General features: G+C 42.2%; 1 long non-coding RNA gene across 1 annotated transcript in view; it reads right to left on the minus strand.

The window, feature by feature from the left end:
- The window catches only part of LOC134732644 (uncharacterized), a 186,563-nt gene extending 176,631 nt beyond the window's left edge, over positions 1-9,932 (minus strand). The window contains exon 1 of the long non-coding RNA XR_010115989.1: positions 9,712-9,932. This is a non-coding gene — a long non-coding RNA (uncharacterized lncRNA). The remainder of the gene's footprint in view (positions 1-9,711) is intronic.
- Positions 9,933-18,752: the final 8,820 nt, after the last annotated feature.

Below are 18,752 nucleotides of genomic sequence, written 5' to 3' on the forward strand. Positions count from 1 at the left end.
TACATAGTAAACTGTAACTTAACTGATTGTGTAAACAGGCTATAAATTTACTTGTGTGCCAATCACCAAGTTTGGGCCAACCAAAGGCAGCCAACTGTTGAAACTGGGTTCACGTAAGGCAAATGTGAAACTGTTTACAATCTGGCTGTTTCTGTACCTGAATTCTGTTTTCTGTAAGTCACTTTCCCTTTTCTATCCATAAATCTTCAACCATGTGATAGCACTGGAGTCTCTCAGAGCCTACTCTGGTTCAGGGGTCTTCCTGATTCATGAATCATTCTTTGCTCAATTGAACTCTGTTAAATTTGGCTTAAGATTTTTCTTTTAACATCAGACAAATAAAAAGAGTATTTGAAATAGAATGGAAGTGCCACAAAAGCATAGGGGTGACTCGGCTACCCCAGGAGGGGAAAATGGGGGAGAGGAGATAAGAACAAGTACCAAGGAACACTCAGTTGGTAACTGCTAGTAGCATCCTAATTTTGTTATTTCCCTTAAACCAATAAGATGAATGCAGCAAATGGTTTATTGGGGAAAATCCAGTGTGCATAGAAAGGCTTCTAATTGATTTCTGAAATAAACAACGACTAAGATGAAATCTAGGGATGAGGAGGAGTTAGCAACAGAACAGGAGTGGGATTGGGAAGAGTGTTCAAGGTAGATGGACTGGCCTGTGCAAAGACACAGAAGTGGATGAGAAAATGAGATGTCAGGGGCACCATAATTAGTCAAAATGGCTGGAGCACAGAGTTTCACACAGTGTCAATGTCAAGAGCCTGAAGATGGAGGTGCACAGGGCCTAAAGCTTCCTGAAAGACATATGGAGCCTGGATTTCATTTTGAGGATAATGGGAAAGCACTGGAAGTGTTTGTGTGAGGAACTGACCTGCATAAGTTGTTACTGGTAATAGAGGAGGAGCAGCTTTAGGGAAAAAAAAATGATGAGCCTGGTTTTGGCCATGTTGAGTAGAATTCACCAGACATGTAGACACAGGAGGTGTTCAGAAGAGAGTTCGGCCAGATACAAGGATTTGGAGTTAGAAGCATTCCCATTGTAATGGAGGCCAAGAGGCAAATAAGCTTAAGTGGTGGCCGGAGTCCTCAAAGGACACTGAGCCAGTGTGGCTGGAGCAGCAGGACAAACAGGAAGAGTGTGGCATTGCAAAACACAGGAAAATGTATGTTTCAAGAAGTGGGTGACTATGCTGAGAGTTACTACGGGATCAAGTAAGATAAGGACTTAAGACATTCTAAGGAAATTAGCAGCAAGAACATCCATGAGCCAAGCAAGAGAAGTTTTGGCAGAATGTTGAAAACAGAAGCCAAATAGCAAAATAGCAGAGTACTATGGCATGTGGATGTCATGGAAGCAGAGGGGAGAACGCTAAGGCAGCCATGAAAAAAAAACAAAACAAAATAAAAAACTGTCCTGTCAATGGGGGAATTCTACTGTACTTTTTTTTTCCTTTCAGATTGACAATGCTGATATTCAGTGATTGGGTGCTGATGGAAATGATCTATTAAGGAAAGTGGAGGGTTAAGGGTCAAGGTGAGAGAAGAGAGAAGGCATAATTGATACAATGAGGTTCTTTGGGGTGTTGGAAAGGAAATGGATGCAGAAAATTAGTTGGAGAAAGGATCTCTGTATTGGAATTTTACTCTGAAGGAAAGGATGGGGTGGATGGAGAGCACGTAGTTTGTAGGTTTGGAATTTGCAAGCTGGGGATAAATCCATCTGGTGGCTTTTATTTCCAATAAGAGATAGAAGTCATAGGCATCTGCCAAGAGTGTGTAAGAGGAGGTGGGGAAGGAGATTGAGGGAAAAACAGAAGGTATGCAGTTGCTGTTTTGCAAATTGGATTAATTAGGACCAGAGGAGAAGGCAGAGTCGCCCAAATCATGATGTCCATCAGTATAGTTGTGTGACTTTCTCCCAGCAGAGCCAACTATTTCTCAGTTTTTCCCTCTGAAATATGCATATTTAAGCAAATTCAATGAACTTTATTCCAAGTACCCAAATGCAACTTTTGAAGGATTTACCATAGAGAAATCCAAGCTCTCCAGGAAACTTCATTTCTTGTTTCCCTAGATGGTAGAAAAGCATGGTAGAAGCTCTGGTAGGAAAAAGAAGGGCATATCAGGGAAAAAAAAGTCCAGTACATCACAATCTGTTTACATTCATTAAACATTATATAATGCTTTTTCAGTTCAAAAGGCATTGTAAAATATATTAATTCACCTCATCCTCTCAGTAATTTGCTCAAAGTCAAAAACCAAGTGGGACCATGTTAAGACCAGGCTATCCTCCAGATTTTCCGAACTTAGAGCACCTCTCTTCTTAGGATTCCATGGGCCCCTCTGATCCTATCAAGTAGTGTTGACATGGTAACTGTAGGAAGAATGTATAGCATCTGACCCAAGGATTATTCTACAGTGAAGGTCCAGGATCCTTCCTTATAGATACTTGCAAACCTATTCTAAACACATACACACACTTTGTGTTCAACAACAATAACTAAAGGGAAGTGCTCTGTGGTTGATTTGCAGACTCGATTGACTGCTTGGCTCAATGTCAAGAAGAAAATTGTTTCCTGCCTTTTCTGGAATAAGTGATTTCTTGACCTAGAGAGTTACAGTAATAGGAAATGTATATGTTACAAAGAACCTATGCCCAGTTAAACGAGCCCTTTTCAGCAAGCTGCCGGCTGGTATGAGTCCCTTACATAGGATTACTATAAGCCCTCTTAACTCCCCTTTTGAGTGAGTAACACCCTTAATCACTTTCTGAATTTTATCACAAGATACTCATTTTTGTTGAGTAGTTGGAATTTCTCGTACTACCATGAGGAAATTGAGGCTTCCAATCCAAGATTAGGTCACTGGTTGATTGTTGTCTTATCTTCCATAGTTTTTGTCATTATTACCATTGTAGTCATTGCAGTTATCATCATCATCATCATCATTTCCCATGATTACTACCAAAATGCAGAGACTATTTTGAAGCAATATCTCTGTCTTCCTTGGGATAAATGTTAGATATATTGGAACTTCACAAGCATTTAATATTTGATGCCTAGCAGCTACATGGAAGAAACTCAATTATACACGCTTTGTTTCCATTACAATTTTTTTTTTTTTTTAAGCAGGCATAGGTTTTAGAGTCAGGCAGACATAGAGTCAAATTCTAGTTATGTAATTTACTGGTTGTATGAACTCATTTAAGTTACTTAATCTCTTTGAGCCTTGGTGTTCCCTTGTAAAACAGGGAAAATATCTCCTTTTCAGAGTTTTGAGAGGATTAAAAGATATACTGTAAGTGAAGCAAATAATAGACATTTGCTATTGGTTTCCAGCCCTCCTCCTCTTGAACCAGTTTCCCACTTCCTAGAATTATAAGTAGTCTTCCACAAAATCTTCCTTACAAATTAAAATATTTGCTGAGAAAAATAACTTTGCAGGTGTCAATGTTATTTTTATTTTGTCCTGTGAAGACAGGACAGGACCAGACAATCTTTCCCCAAAGCCTAATTAGAGTTTTTCCATTACTATATTTGTGTTTGTTTTTGCTTCCTTTGTTCAAATTAGGTTTTTAGGCAACCAAAATGAAACGCTCACCAAAAGTCATCCTTTGTAGCAGTAATGACACAAATTACATTGTTCTCTAGGGTGTAAAACGCCCAGCCATTAAACTTAACTATGTGAGCTTGGCAAACCGTTTCAAAAGCAAAGCAGCTGTTTCCCTTTTGCTCCATTTTTTTAAAGCCTTGCTCAACGACTTAAAGATGTACACACTCCCCTCATAGACCCAGGGAAAACCCATGAAGTACTGTGAATTCCAGCATGAAGGCTACAACAATAAAAAGAGAATGAGGCGTTGAATTTTATTTTTGAGCAATTGCATGGTTTCTAGTTGTTAAACAATATAGTGCTTACAATGTGTCAGGCACTATTCCAAGTACTTTATGAATAGTTTGTTTAATCCTCATAAGGTATGTGCTATTATTATTCCCACTTTGCAGATGGAGACTCCAGCATAGAACATTTAACAGCTTGCTCAAGATCGTCCATCTCCTAACAGGCAGAGCTAGGTTCTGGATTCAGACAGCCTGGCTCCACAGTCCAAGTTTTAAGTAGGTTCTTCCACCTCTCATTGACTTATTCTATTTATTTCATTTATTTCTAGTCATTTACTTTATTTCTAATCATTTGTGTCGTGTCCCTCCACTGTTTCTGCTCATCACTGCAAAGTCTTTGTTTTCATTACCCCCTTGTGACTACTTCTCTGTGCCAATAAAGATGCCATCCCCTAAGTGGTCACCATCATTGGAGCTGCCCACAGGCGTGCCTCTCCATAGGGTAGGGGAACCAGTAGGAAATTCGACTCCAGTCACTAATTCACAAGATGGCATGCAGCTCAGATTAAGGGCAGGGTAGCTACCACTGGAAGAGCCTTGGCAAAGAGACCACAGCCACGGGCGCATTTTGTGCCTTTCACAGTGATCATCTTCGCAGGTCTCTGTGCTGAGTCCTTTCTCCCTGTGACACTCTCAACTCTCAAATTTGTTCAATGTATAAATGAATATGGGAATCTGTCACTACTGCTCCTGGCCAATACAGGGCCCTTGGGTGAATTAAAAGTTATCCTTGGGCACCTGGCTAGTGACAGTGTATGGATGTGGTCTGTGGGCAAAGAGGATACTCACTTTGGGTCAAGAATAACTTCAGAGATCACCTAGTGGTCCAAGCCCAATCACTAGTTCCTTTAAGTGCAATAGTTCAATCCAACAAAACACTGCCTGAGCATCTTCTGAAGACCAGGAAATATGCTAAGTACAGGGAAGATAAGAGAATTGTGGAAGGCCACCTATAATTAATCAATGATAGAGTTATGCCTGGTCCCTTAGAGTCGGAAAGGAGGGTCACCATTCTCAGTGGGGTCTTTCTTAGAGACGGTACCTGAGCATACTGCTTGGAACATTGTAGGTACTTAATAAATACATATAGAGTGAAAAATAAATGCATGTCTTGAAGAGTAAGCATTAATGAGACATAAAAGAAGAAATATATCCCAGGCAAAGAGAATAGCACAGGAGAAGCCCAGAGACAGGAAACAGCTTTGTGTCTCTGGGGAATTTCAGTTCAAATCCCAAGGAAAGAAATGGCAGGAGTTGGATGAGAGTCAGGAGAGAAATCTTATTCCAGCGTAAGAGGCTCGAGCCTCATCCAGCAAGTCAGTGCTTCTCCAACTCCAGTATGTATACAAATGTATACAAATTACTTCAAGATCTGATTCTGATTCAGGAGGTCTGGGCTAGGACCTGAGTTTTTCTGGCTCCAGAAAGCTCTCAGGTGACACTGTTGCAGCTGGTCCATGGACCATACATTGAATGGTAAGACATCAGGAACTGATGAAAAGCACTGACGGATTCCAGAAAGGAGAATGACATGTGTTTGGCCCCTGATAGATAGTTAAGAAACATTTAAAAATAAGAACAGTGAAGTATATGAGGATATGAACAATGATTAAAGTTTACTCTATTTCACAAAGGGAATGAAACAAACATTTACTGAGCACCTTCCACATTCTGGTCACTGCACTAGGTACATGATAAACATTATCTCTTCTAATAATAGAAACTAAAGCAATAGCCCAAACTGTACCACTTTTAACTCAATGACCAGTATAACCAAACAACTCGTTTGTGTGATCTTTAAATAGAATTAACCATATTGAAATTAACTATCAACTAGGAATTTTTAGTGCTGTATAAATCTGTGTATATTGTGTTTTATAATAACAGAATAGTATTTTTCTCTTGGATCATTAGTCCAGGCACATTTTTAAAGTTGATGAAGCCACTGCTCACCTATTTGATGTTCATTATTGGGTAAGAAATCAGCTTAAACTTGTACACTTGGTCACCACCCCACAACTACCAACTCCTGAAATAGGCCTAGATTTCTCATTTTAAATTCAAAATGAACACTTTGCTTCCTGTCTAGTTAGCCTTGGATGTTTCTGGCTACTGACACCACCTAAAGCTTGGTTACTTGGAACTATTATTCTCAGAGAGAGAAAGACAGCTAGAGCAGAAAGGAATAAAAGAGAAGAGCCAAGTGGAGAAGCTCGGCTGAGCTGCCTGGTCCCTGTTCCCACAGAGACCGCTGAAACAGATCCAGGCTGTGTCCTGCTGGATGGGTTCCTCCTGTGCTTACCGTGCTCCCCTTGTCAACCTGGCCCACTCATCAGTTCCTCCCAACTTGTTTACATTGGGGACAAGGGCTGCATGGGTACAGCAAAGGAAATTAAAACTGAGGTAGCACGAAAGAAAAAAGTAGAAATGCATGAAAGGAGATCAGACACAGTGTTGATGACTCCTTTCTATGGAAACCAAGCATTTCCCCAGAAGAGTTCAAAAGGTTTATAAACACAAGCCTGTGGATCTTCTGGAAAGTGGATGTCACTTCTGTGCTATTATGCTCTGTAGCATAGAGAGGGCTTGACAGAGGAAGGGAGGAGGGGAATAGCAGGTTCTTGGGCATTGGGCAGACAGAGGTTCCTATCTCAGAGTTGTCACTGACACATGGTGCCTTGGCATTTGACCATAACTAAACATTGGACCTCTTTCTCCATCTTTAAATTAAGGTGATATTGTGGAAGATATTTTTGATCTTTGCCTTTGATGCATCTTTTCGTTGCCTCTTCTGGTTACAGCATCCCTCATTTCCCTTTGTTGGGTAAAGCCTACCCCCATTTCATGCAATCTTTGGGAGGACTGTCAATCAAAGTACTCTAAGGGCTAAGAGTGACTCAGGCCAGGACAATCAGACACCACCCCCACGCCACCACCCCATCATTTGTGGGACTGAGCCAGGGTCCAAAAGCCATTGGAGACTGCCTGAACAAATTGTTCATTTGTTCCTGCTCATAAAACCCCCCAAATTGCTTTGGTTCTTGTTCTTCCTTGCAGCCTGTATGTTTAACTGTCCCGCTCCTTGCAAGCCTAACAAATTCCAAATTCCTTTTTTGGTAAAATTAACTAGTGTTGGTTTCTGTTGCTTGCCACAAAGAATGCTAAATGATGCAAATACTTGACCTCTTAGGGCTGCTGTGAGGATTAGCAATAACAAATGCAGTTCTAGGTTTAAAGTAAAGGCTCAATATCTGCTCCAAAGAATTACTATTAGGGAATAACTTAAGGTTATAGCTCTAACAATCAATCCAAGGAAATTCACAAAGCTAACGAGTCTGTGCTACAGGGTGTTAAGCAATAGGGTGCCCCTTCCACAGCTCTTACCATGGTCTAATTAACAAGAGGTGCTGCACATTTCCCAGATCAAAAGCACTTTCCCCCACTGGCCTGCCATCCTTTCTGCAATTCCCATCATTCCTGTCATTTGTCAAGTTTTATCATAAAGAAACACTTAAAGCACTTAAATGTGGTGCTTCCTTGAACCAGTATGTTATTGGTGTGTGTGTGTGTAAATGCTTATTGTGTTACTTTCCCTAAATGTGGAGAACACATGTTTGACCAATTTGGAGAAAAGTTTAAACTCACTATGCCTAGTATGTTACTTGTGATCAAGGTTTACAATCATAAGCATTTAAGAAATTCTGTGTTTTTTAAAAAAGTTTATTGTGTAGAGCAGTTTTAGGTTCACAGCAAAACTGGACAGAAAGTACAAAGTATTTATTTGTCTGTCTGTTTCTTTTTTTGAGACAGGATTTTGCACTGTTACCCAGGCTGGAGTGCAATGGTGCAATCATGGCTTCAACCTCCTGGGTTCAAGTGATCCTTCTGCCTCAGCCTCCTAAGTAGCTGAGACTACAGGTGTGCACCACCATGCCCAGCTAATTTTTATAATTTTTTGTAGACATTGGGGTCTTGCCATTGAGAGGTGACACCTGCTGGCAGCCCTCACAGCCCTCCCTCACTCTCGGTGCCTCCTCGGCCTCCGCGCCCACTCTGGCCACGCTTGAGGAGCCCTTCAGCCCACCGCTGCACCATGGGAGCCCTTCTCTGGGCTGGTCGAGGCAGGAGCCAGCTCCCTCAGCTTGCGGGGAGATGTGGAGGGAGAGGCGCGAGCGGGAACCGGGGCTACGCAGGGCACCTGCGGGCCAGCTGCAGTTCCCGGTGGGCGTGGGTGGGGCGCACCTCACACTCGGGGTGGCTGGCCCTACCAACCCCGGGCAGAGAGGGGCTTAGCACCCCAGCCAGCAGCTGTGGAGGGCACGCCCGGTCCCCCAGCAGTGCTGGCCCATCAGCGCTGTGCTCAATTTCTCACCGGGCCTTAGCTGCCTCCCCGCCGGGCAGGGCTGGGGACCTGCAGCCCACCATGCCTCACTCAGCCTCCAACCCCCCTCCCCTGTGCTGCCCGTGTCTCCCTGACAAGCGCCGCTCCCTGCTCCACAGCGCCCAGTCCCATCGACCGCCCAAGGGCTGAGGAGGGCGGGTGCACAGCGCGGGACTGGCCAGCAGCTCCACCTGCGGCCACTTTGTGGGATCCACTGGGTGATGCCAGCTGGGCTCCTGAGTCTGGTGGGGACTTGGAAAATCTTTATGTCTAGCTAGGGGATTGTAAATACACCAATCAGAACCGTGTCTAGCTCAGGGTTTGTGAATGCACCAATTGGCACTCTGTATCTAGCTCAAGGTTTGTAAACACACCAATCAGCACCCTGTGTCTAGCTCAGGGTTTGTGAATGCACAAATCGACACTCTGTATCTAGCTACTCTGGTGGGTACTTGGAGAACCTTTGTGTCCACAGTGAAGGACTTTTGTGTCTAGCTCAGGGATTGTAAATGCACCAATCAGCACCCTATCAAACAGACCAATCAGTTCTCTGTAAAATGGACCAATCAGCAGGATGTGGGTGGGGCCAGATAAGAGAATAAAAGCAGGCTGATGGAGCCAGCAGTGGCAACCCGCTGGGGTCCCTTTCCACAGAGTGGAAGCTTTGTTCTTTCGCTCTTTGCAATAAATCTTGCTACTGCTCACTCTTTGGGTCCACACTGTCTTTAGGAGCTATAACACTCACCGCAAAGGTCTGCAGCTTTACTCCTGAAGCCAGCGAGACCACGAACCCACTGGGAGGAACGAACAACTCCAAGCACGCCACCTTCGTGCCACCTTAAGAGCTGTAACACTCACCGCAAAGGTCTGCAGCTTCACTCTTGAGCCAGCGAGACCACAAACCCACCAGAAGGAAGAAACTCCGAACACATCCAAACATCAGAAGGAACAAACTTCGGACGCACTGCCTTTAACAACTGTAACACTCACGGCGAGGGTCCATGGCTTCATTCTTGAAGTCAGTGAGACCAAGAACCCACCAATTCCAGACACACCATGTTGCCCAGGCTGGTCTCAACCTTCTGGCCTCAAGTGATCCTCCCACCTCAGCTTCCCAAAGTGCTGAGATTACAGGCCTGAGCCACCAATTCCAGCCAACGTGTGTGTATTTTAACTAGTTTATTATGACTTCAACTTTTTCTTTGTGATAAAACATAATTATGCAGTCCTATAAAACCTTAAATCAATACACTCTATTGAACATAGGAGGAAATACCAGGACATTTTCTTGATAAAAGGTGATGCTTGCCTCTCGATGTGGAAACCTGTAACCCATCCCTGAAAAGCTTTATGTTCCCTCCGAGTGAAGCAGCAGTCTCAGCCTCTTGCTCTGAGAACTGCCTGTTTATTACTTACTTGTTAGACTTCAGAAGCACATATCCTCAAGGCCATATGCAAAGGACTCTGCCTTGTTGGTCGTGAGCATCCTTCTAACCTTGCAATAGCCCGAACAGTGGAGCATCAAGGGCAGCAGGAAACAATAAGGCAGGGGAGAGATGCAATCGAAGAGCTTCTCCACGTTCTGCCTGGATGACACTTAGCAGAATACCCCTCAGAGCAGCCTTCCATGGAGGCTTTCTTCTAGAAGAAAATAAAGATAATTTCATCCAGAAATCAGAAAAACAGTTCAGAAAATGCAGCTGAAATTTTAGGTTCCTGTTGTAAATCACAGCTTACTTAAGATATGGTGCCTCCACCCACACCAGAGATCTGCTTCATGTTCACCATGCACCAGGTTTACCAGCCCTGAGCATTACCCTCTACAGTGAGAGAAGTCCCACTGGTATCCTCATTTTCCAGCTGAGGAAACTGAGGTTCAGAAACACTCAGAAACTCATCAAGCAAATGGCAGACCTAATATTTGAACATCAGAGCCCAAGCCTTTCTTATTAAGTATCTTAGTCCAGGCTGCTCTAACACAATACTTTAATGGGTGACTTACACAACAGACCTTTATTTCTCACAGTTGTGTGGGCTGGGTAGTCCAAGATTGAGGTGCTGCCAGACTGGGTTCCTGGTGAGGGCTCTCTCCCAGGTTTGTATCTTACTGTGTGTTCACCTGGTCCTTCCTTGGTGACAAGTTGTAGAGGAGATAGCAGACATATACAACTAAAGAGGGTAGCCAAGCTTTTTTTAAATTTTTTTTAAAGTCATCTCTCTAGACAGAATATACATATGTGGTTTTGTAGCTCTTTTTTTACTAGAGATTATAAACAAAGGCAGCTGTAAAGCAATGAATTCTCAATTCACTATAAAAGTTTTGGAAGCACTATTTTATGCTAAGGGAAGTCCTAGGCACTTGAGTTCCTGTCCCCAGGGAGGTTTGCAAGCAAAACATGGATAATTAAAATATAGTTGTATAATAAAGATATTAATAAAATACAAATCACCATTGCTTTTGTGGGGGTGAAGGTGGAATTGGTGCTATATTGAAATATTTTTACATATTATAAAGTGCCTCACTACAAGATGGCCGAATAAGAACAGCTCTGGTCTACAGCTCCCAGTGTGAGTGCCGCACAAGACAGGTGATTTCTGCATTTCCATCTGAGGTAGCAGGTTCATCTCACTAGGGAGTGCCAGACAGTGGGTGCAGGACAGTGGATGCAACGCACCATGCGGGAGCCAAAGCAGGGTGAGGCATTGCTTCACTTGGGAAGCGCACAGGGTCAGGGAGTTCCCTTTCCTAGTCAAAGAAAGGGGTGACAGACGGCTCCTGGAAAATCGGGTCACTCCCACCCTAATACTGCGCTTTTCCAACAGGCTTAAAAAATGGCATGCCAGGAGATTATATCCTGCACCTGGCTCGGAGGGTCCTATGCCCACAGAGTCTTGCTGATTGCTAGCACAGCAGTCTGAGATCAAACTGCAAGGCTGCAGTGAGGCTGGGGGAGGTGCACCTGCCATTGCCCAGGCTTGCTTAGGTAAACAAAGCAGCCCGGAAGCTGGAACTGGGTGGAGCCCACCACAGCTCAAGGAGGCCTGCCTTCCTCTGTAGGCTCCACCTCTGGGGGCAGGGCACAGACAAAAAGACAGCAGTAACCTCTGTAGACTTAAATGACCCTGTCTGACAGCTTTGAAGAGAGCAGTGGTTCTCCCAGCACAGAGCTGGAGATCTGAGAACGGACAGACTGCCTACTCAAGTGGGTCCCTCACCCCCAAGCAGCCTAACTGGGAGGCACCCCCCAGTAGGGGCAGACTGACACCTCACATGGCCGGGTACTCCTCTGAGAAAAAACTTCCAAAGGAACGATCAGGTAGCAGCATTTGCAGTTCACAAAAATCCGCAGTTCTGCAGCCACCGCTGCTGACACCCAGCCTAACAGGGACTGGAGTGGACCTCTAGTAAACTCCAACAGACCTGCAGCTGAGGGTCCTGTCTGGTAGAAGGAAAACTAACAAACAGAAAGGACATCCACACCAAAAATCCATCTGTACGTCACCATCATCAAAGACCAAAAGTAGATAAAACCACAAAGATGGGGAAAAAACAGAGCAGAAAAACTGGAAACTCTAAAAAGCAGAGTGCCTCTCCTCCTCCAAAGGAACGCAGTTCCTCACCAGCAATGGAACAAAGCTAGATGGAGAACGACTTTAATGAGTTGAGAGAAGAAGGCTTCAGACGATCAAACTACTCCGAGCTACAGGACGAAATGCAAACCAATGGCAAAAAAGTTAAAAACTTTGAAAAAAAATTAGACGAATGTATAACTAGAATAACCAATGCAGAGAAGTGCTTAAAGGAGCTGATGGAGCTGAAAGCCAAGGCTCAAGAACTACTTGAAGAATGTAGGAGCCTCATGAGCCGATGCAAGCAACTGGAAGAAAGGGTATCAGTGATGGAAGATCAACTGAACGAAATGAAGCCAGAAGGGAAGTTTAGAGAAAAAAGAATAAAAAGAAATGAACAAAGCCTCCAAGAAATATGGGACTATGTGAAAAGACCAAATCTACATCTGACTGGTGTACCTGAAAGTGACAGGGAGAATGGAACCAAGTTGGAAAACACTCTGCAGGATATTATCCAGGAGAACTTCCCCAATCTAGCAAGGCAGGCCAACATTCAGATTCAGGAAATACAGAGAATGCCACAAAGATACTCCTTGAGAAGAGCAACTCCAAGACACATAATTGTCAGATTCAACAAAGTTGAAATGAAGGAAAAAATGTTAAGGGCAGCCAGAGAGAAAGGTTGGGTTATCCACAAAGGGAAGCCCATCAGACTAACAGCGGATCTCTCGGCAGAAACTCTACAAGCCAGAAGAGAGTGGGGACCCATATTCAACATTCTTAAAGAAAAGAATTTTCCACCCAGAATTTCATATCCAGCCAAACTAAGCTTTATAAGTGAAGGAGAAATAAAATACTTTACAGATAAGCAAATGCTGAGAGGTTTTGTCACCACCAGGCCTGCCCTAAAACAGCTCCTGAAGGAAGCACTAAACATGCAAAGGAACAACCGGTACCAGCCCCTGCAAAAACATGCCAAATTGTAAAGAGCATCGAGGCTAGGAAGAAACTGCATCAACTAACAAGCAAAATAACCAGCTAACACCATAATGACACGATCAAATTCACACATAACAATATTAAATTTAAATGTAAATGGGCTAAATGCTCCAATTAAAAGACACAGACTGGCAAATTGGATAAAGAGTCAAGACCCATCAGTGTGCTGTATTCAGGAAACCCATCTCACATGCAGAGACACACATAGGCTCAAAATAAAGGGATGGAGAAAGATCTACCAAGTAAATGGAAAACAAAAAAAGACAGGGGTGGCAATCCTAGTCTCTGATAAAACAGACTTTAAACCAACAAAGACCAAAAGAGACAAAGAAGGCCACTACATAATGTTAAAGAGATCAATTCAACAAGAAGAGCTAACTATCCTAAATATATATGCACCCAACACAGGAGCACCCAGATTCATAAAGGAAGTCCTGAGTGACATACAAAGAGACTTAGACTCCCACACAATAATAATGGGAGACTTTAACTTTAACCCCACTGTCAACATTAGACAGATCAACGACACAGGAAGTTAACAAGGATACCCAGGAATTGAACTCATCTCTGCACAAAGTGGACCTAATAGACATCTATAGAACTCTCCACCCCAAATCAACAGAATATACATTTTTTGCAGCACCACACCACACCTATTCCAAAATTGACCTCATAGTTGGAAGTAAAGCACTCCTTAGCAAATGTAAAAGAACAGAAATTATAACAAATTGTCTCTCAGACCACAGTGCAATCAAACTAGAACTGAGGATTAAGAAACTCACTCAAAACCACTCAACTACATAGAAACTGAACAACCTGCTCCTGAATGACTACTGGGTACATAACAAAATCAAGGCAGAAATAAAGATGTTCTTTGAAACCAACGAGAACAAAGACACAACATACCAGAATCTCTGGGACACGTTCAAAGCAGTGTGTAGAGGGAAATTTCTAGCACTAAATGCCCACAAGAGAAAGCAGGAAAGATCCAAAATTGACACCCTAACATCACAATTAAAAGAACTAGAAAAGCAAGAGCACACACATTCAAAAGCTAGCAGAAGGCAAGAAATAACTAAAAACAGAGCAGAACTGAAGGAAATAGAGACACAAAAAACCCTTCAAAAAATTAATGAATCCAGGAGCTGGTTTTTTGAAAAGATCAACAAAATTGATGGACTGCTAGCAAGACTAATAAAGAAGAAAAGAGAGAAGAATCAAATAGATGCAATAAAAAATGATAAAGTGGATATCACCACCAATCCCACAGAAATACAAACTACCATCAGAGAATACTACAAACACCTCTATGCAAATAAACTAGAAAATCTAGAAGAAATGGATAAATTCCTCCACACATACACCCTCCCAAGACTAAACCAGGAAGAAGTTGAATTTCTGAATAGACCAATAACAGGCTCTGAAATTGTGGCAATAATCAGTAGTAGCTTACCAACCAAAAAGAGTCCAGGACCTCATGGATCCACAGTCGAATTCTACCAGAGGTACAAGGAGGAGCTGGTACCATTCCTTCTGAAACTATTCCAATCGATAGAAAAAGAGGGAATCCTCCCTAACACATTTTATGAAGCCAGCCTCATCCTGATACCAAAGCCTGGCAGAGACATAACCAAAAAAGAGAATTTTAGACCAATATCCTTGATGAACATTGATGCAAAAATCCTCAATAAAATACTGGCAAACCGAATCCAGCAGCACATCAAAAAGCTTATCCACCATGATCAAGTGGGCTTCATCCCTGGGATGAAAGGCTGGTTCAACATATGCAAATCAATAAATGTAATCCAGCATATAAACAGAACCAAAGACAAAAAGCACATGATTATCTCAATAGATGCAGAAAAGGCCTTTGACAAAATTCAACAACCCTTCATGCTAAAAACTCTCAATAAATTAGGTATTGATGGGACGTATCTCAAAATCATAAGAGCTATCTATGACAAACCCACAGCCAATATCATACTGAATGGACAAAAACTGGAAGCATTCCCTTTGAAAACTGGCACAAGACAGGGATGCCCTCTCTCACCACTCCTATTCAACATAGTGTTGGAAGTTCTGGCCAGGGCAATTAGGCAGGAGAAGGAAATAAAGGGTATTCAATTAGGAAAAGAGGAAGTCAAATTGTCCCTGTTTGCAGATGACATGATTGTATATCTAGAAAACCCCATTGTTTCAGCCCAAAATCTCCTTAAGCTGATAAGCAACTCCAGCAAAGTCTCAGGATACAAAATCAATGTACAAAAATCACAAGCATTCTTGTACACCAATCACAGACAAACAGAGAGCCAAATCATGAGTGAACTCCCATTCACAATTGCTTCAAAGAGAATAAAATACCTAGGAATCCAACTTACAAGGGATGTGAAGGACCTCTTCAAGGAGAACTACAAACCACTGCTCAATGAAATAAAAGAGGATACAAACAAATGGAAGAACATTCCATGCTCATAGGTAGGAAGAATCAATATCATGAAAATGGCCACATTGCCCAAGGTAATTTATAGATTCAATGCCATCCCCATCAAGCTACCAATGACTTTCATCACAGAATTGGAAAAACTACTTTAAAGTTCATATGGAACCAAAAAAGAGCCCTCATCGCCAAGTCAATCCTAAGCCAAAAGAACAAAGCTGGAGGCATCACACTACCTGACTTCAAACTATACTATAAGGCTACAATAACCAAAACAGCATGGTACTGGTACCAAAACAGAGATATAGATCAATGGAACAGAACAGAGCCCTCAGAAATGATGCCACATATCTACAACTATCTGATCTTTGACAAACCTGACAAAAACAAGAAATGGGGAAAGGATTCCCTATTTAATAAATGGTGCTGGGAAAACTGGCTAGCCATATGTAGAAAGCTGAAGCTGGATCCCTTCCTTACACCTTATATAAAAATTAATTCAAGATGGATTAAAGACTTACATGTTAAACCTAAAACCATAAAAACCCTAGAAGAAAACCTAGGCAATACCATTCAGGACATAGGCATGGGCAAGGACTTCATGACTAAAACACAAAAGCAATGGCAACAAAAGCCAAAATTGACAAATGGAATTTAATTAAACTAAAGAGCTTCTGCACAGCAAAAGAAACTACCATCAGAGTGAATAGGAAACCTACAGAATGAGAAAATTTTTGCAACCTACTCATCTGACAAAGGGCTAATATCCAGAATCTACAATGAACACAAACAAATTTACAAGAAAAAAACAAACAACCCCATCAAAAAGTGGGTGAAGGACATGAGCGGACACTTCTCAAAAGAAGACATTTATGCAGCCAAAAAACACATGAAAAAATGCTCATCATCACTGGTCATCAGAGATATGCAAATCAAAACCACAATGAGACACCATCTCACACCAGTTAGAATGGCAATCATTAAAAAGTCAGGAAACAACAGGTCTGGAGAGGATGTGGAGAAATAGGAACACTTTTACACTGTGGGTGGGACTGCAAACTAGTTCAACCATTGTGGGAGTCAGTGTGGTGATTCCTCGGGGATCTAGAACTAGAAATACCATTTGACCCAGCCATCCTATTACTGACTGGGTATATACCCAAAGAACTATAAATCATGCTGCTATAAAGACACATGCACACGTATGTTTATTGTGGCACTATTCACAATAGCAAAGACTTGGTACCAACCCAAATGTCCAACAACGATACACTGGATTAAGAAAATTTGGCACATTTAAACCATGGAATACTATGCAGCCATAAAAAATGATGAGTTCATGTCCTTTGTAGGGACATGGATGAAACTGGAAATCATCATTCTCAGCAAACTATCACAAGGACAAAAAATCAAACACCGCATGTTCTCACTCATAGGTGGGAATTGAACAATGAGAACACATGGACACAGGAAGGGGAACATCACAATCTGGGGACTGCTGTGGGGTGGGGGGAGTGGGGAGGGATAGCATGAGGAGATATACCTAATGCTAAATGACGAGTTAATGGGTGCAGCACACCAACATGGCACATGTATACATATGTAACACACCTGCACATTGTGCACATGTACCCTAAAACTTAAAGTATAATAATAATAAGATAAAAAGTTCACTGAGAAATAAAAACACATGGTTAACCACAAAAAAAAAAGTGCCTAAGAGTCTGTCTTTTCCTGCACCTTGTCGTCTACTTCCTGCTCAAAAGCAGCATATTAACTTCCTATTTCTGCCAGCAAGTCAGGTGAGAAGAAGAAATGAGTTTATGAAAGTAGGCATGTGTCAGTGCTCTCTGAAAAAGACTTGTCTGTATGCTGCATCAGCACACACCATCATCAGAAAGCAAAGCAAAGCAGGATCGATTTTATTTTAGTGTCTGCGATTTGAAAAACAATAACAAAAACCTCACATGTATTATACCATGGAAGTCTGCCAACCCTCTACCAACAATACTATTCTCATTTTACAGATGCTGAATCTGAGCATTAGAGAAGTTAAGGCACTTGATAAAGACTTCAATGATTTTTCCAGATAACACACGGAAAGAATTGGAACGTAAAGCCAGGTCTTCTGTCTCCAAATCCCATGACCTTTAGAGCATGTTTGAAGGAGAAAGTTCACACATTTTCATCTGAGATACCTACTACTCTTTCTAAAACTAAATGCAGAGTCTCAGTTGCTTCTATGACCCAGTAAGGGTGCTGTGGTGGCTTTGTAACATGTCAGCTTGGCTAGGCTGGGCTTCACTTCCCAGAAATCCCTCCCTGTATGTTTCTGGTTTGGGTGGGTCATAAGAAACATTCTTTGGGAGAATTGGTGGCAAAACGGGAGGAGTAGCCATTCTGTAGCTTACACAGATTGTTACTGATCTGCTGACTCGCCTCAGTGCTCTGACGCAGCAGCTGAGGCTGCAGCTCTCCTCCCTTCTCATGGATCCTTTTTCAGTTTCTATGATGCCTGGTCCAGATATGTGTTTAGTTCCAGGGTCCTGGGTTCTGCAGGATATCCTTGACACTATGGTCCAAGTCATCAAAAATGGCATAGATTTTGGTCCATCTGCATGGGACTCATGCTGTGAGTTCTAACTTGTTCTTGATCCCTGTTTGCATCCATCTTCACTTTCTGACATGTGGACTTTAAGCTCCAGTGCCAAAGGCAAAGGCAAAGGCTACAGCCATCCAGAGCCTGCTTAAACAGCTCCCATGATTGTAGGTCAAATCCCTGTAACAAACTCAGATAGATCATAGAGAGAGGACAGATGGGTAGATAAGACACAGAGAGTTAAGAGGCTGAATTGTATCTCCCCACAATTCATATGTTGAAGCCCTAGACCCTAGTACCTTAGAATGTGACTCTATTCAGAAACCAGTCCTTTAAAGAGCTGATTAAGTTAATATGAGCCTGTCAGTGTTCAATCTGACAGATGTCCTTAAAAGAAAAACATACAGCTGATCCTTGAATGACACAAGTTTGAACTGTGCAGGTTCACTTACACATTTTTTTTTTAAATAAAAATTACAATGAGTGTGTCTGCCTCTCCTGCTTCCCTTTCCACATCTTCCACCTTTGCTACCCTTGAGACAGCAAAACCAATTCCTCCTCCTCAGCCTACTCAATGAGAAGATAATGAAGATAATAATCCACTTACACTTAATGAATAGTAAATATATTTTCTCTTCCTTGATTATCTTAATAACATTTTCTTTTCTCTTACTTTATTGTGAGAATACAGTATAAAACGCATATAACATATACAATATGTGTTAATTGACTGTTTATGTTATTGGTAAGGCTTCTGGGTCAACAGTATACTATTCGTAATTAAGTTTTGGGGGAGTCAAAAGTAATACATGAATTTTCAACTGTGCAGGGAGGTCAGTGCTCCTAACCCCC

This window comes from Symphalangus syndactylus, chromosome 15 (genome assembly GCF_028878055.3).
Source record: "Symphalangus syndactylus isolate Jambi chromosome 15, NHGRI_mSymSyn1-v2.1_pri, whole genome shotgun sequence".
NCBI lineage: Eukaryota > Metazoa > Chordata > Mammalia > Primates > Hylobatidae > Symphalangus > Symphalangus syndactylus.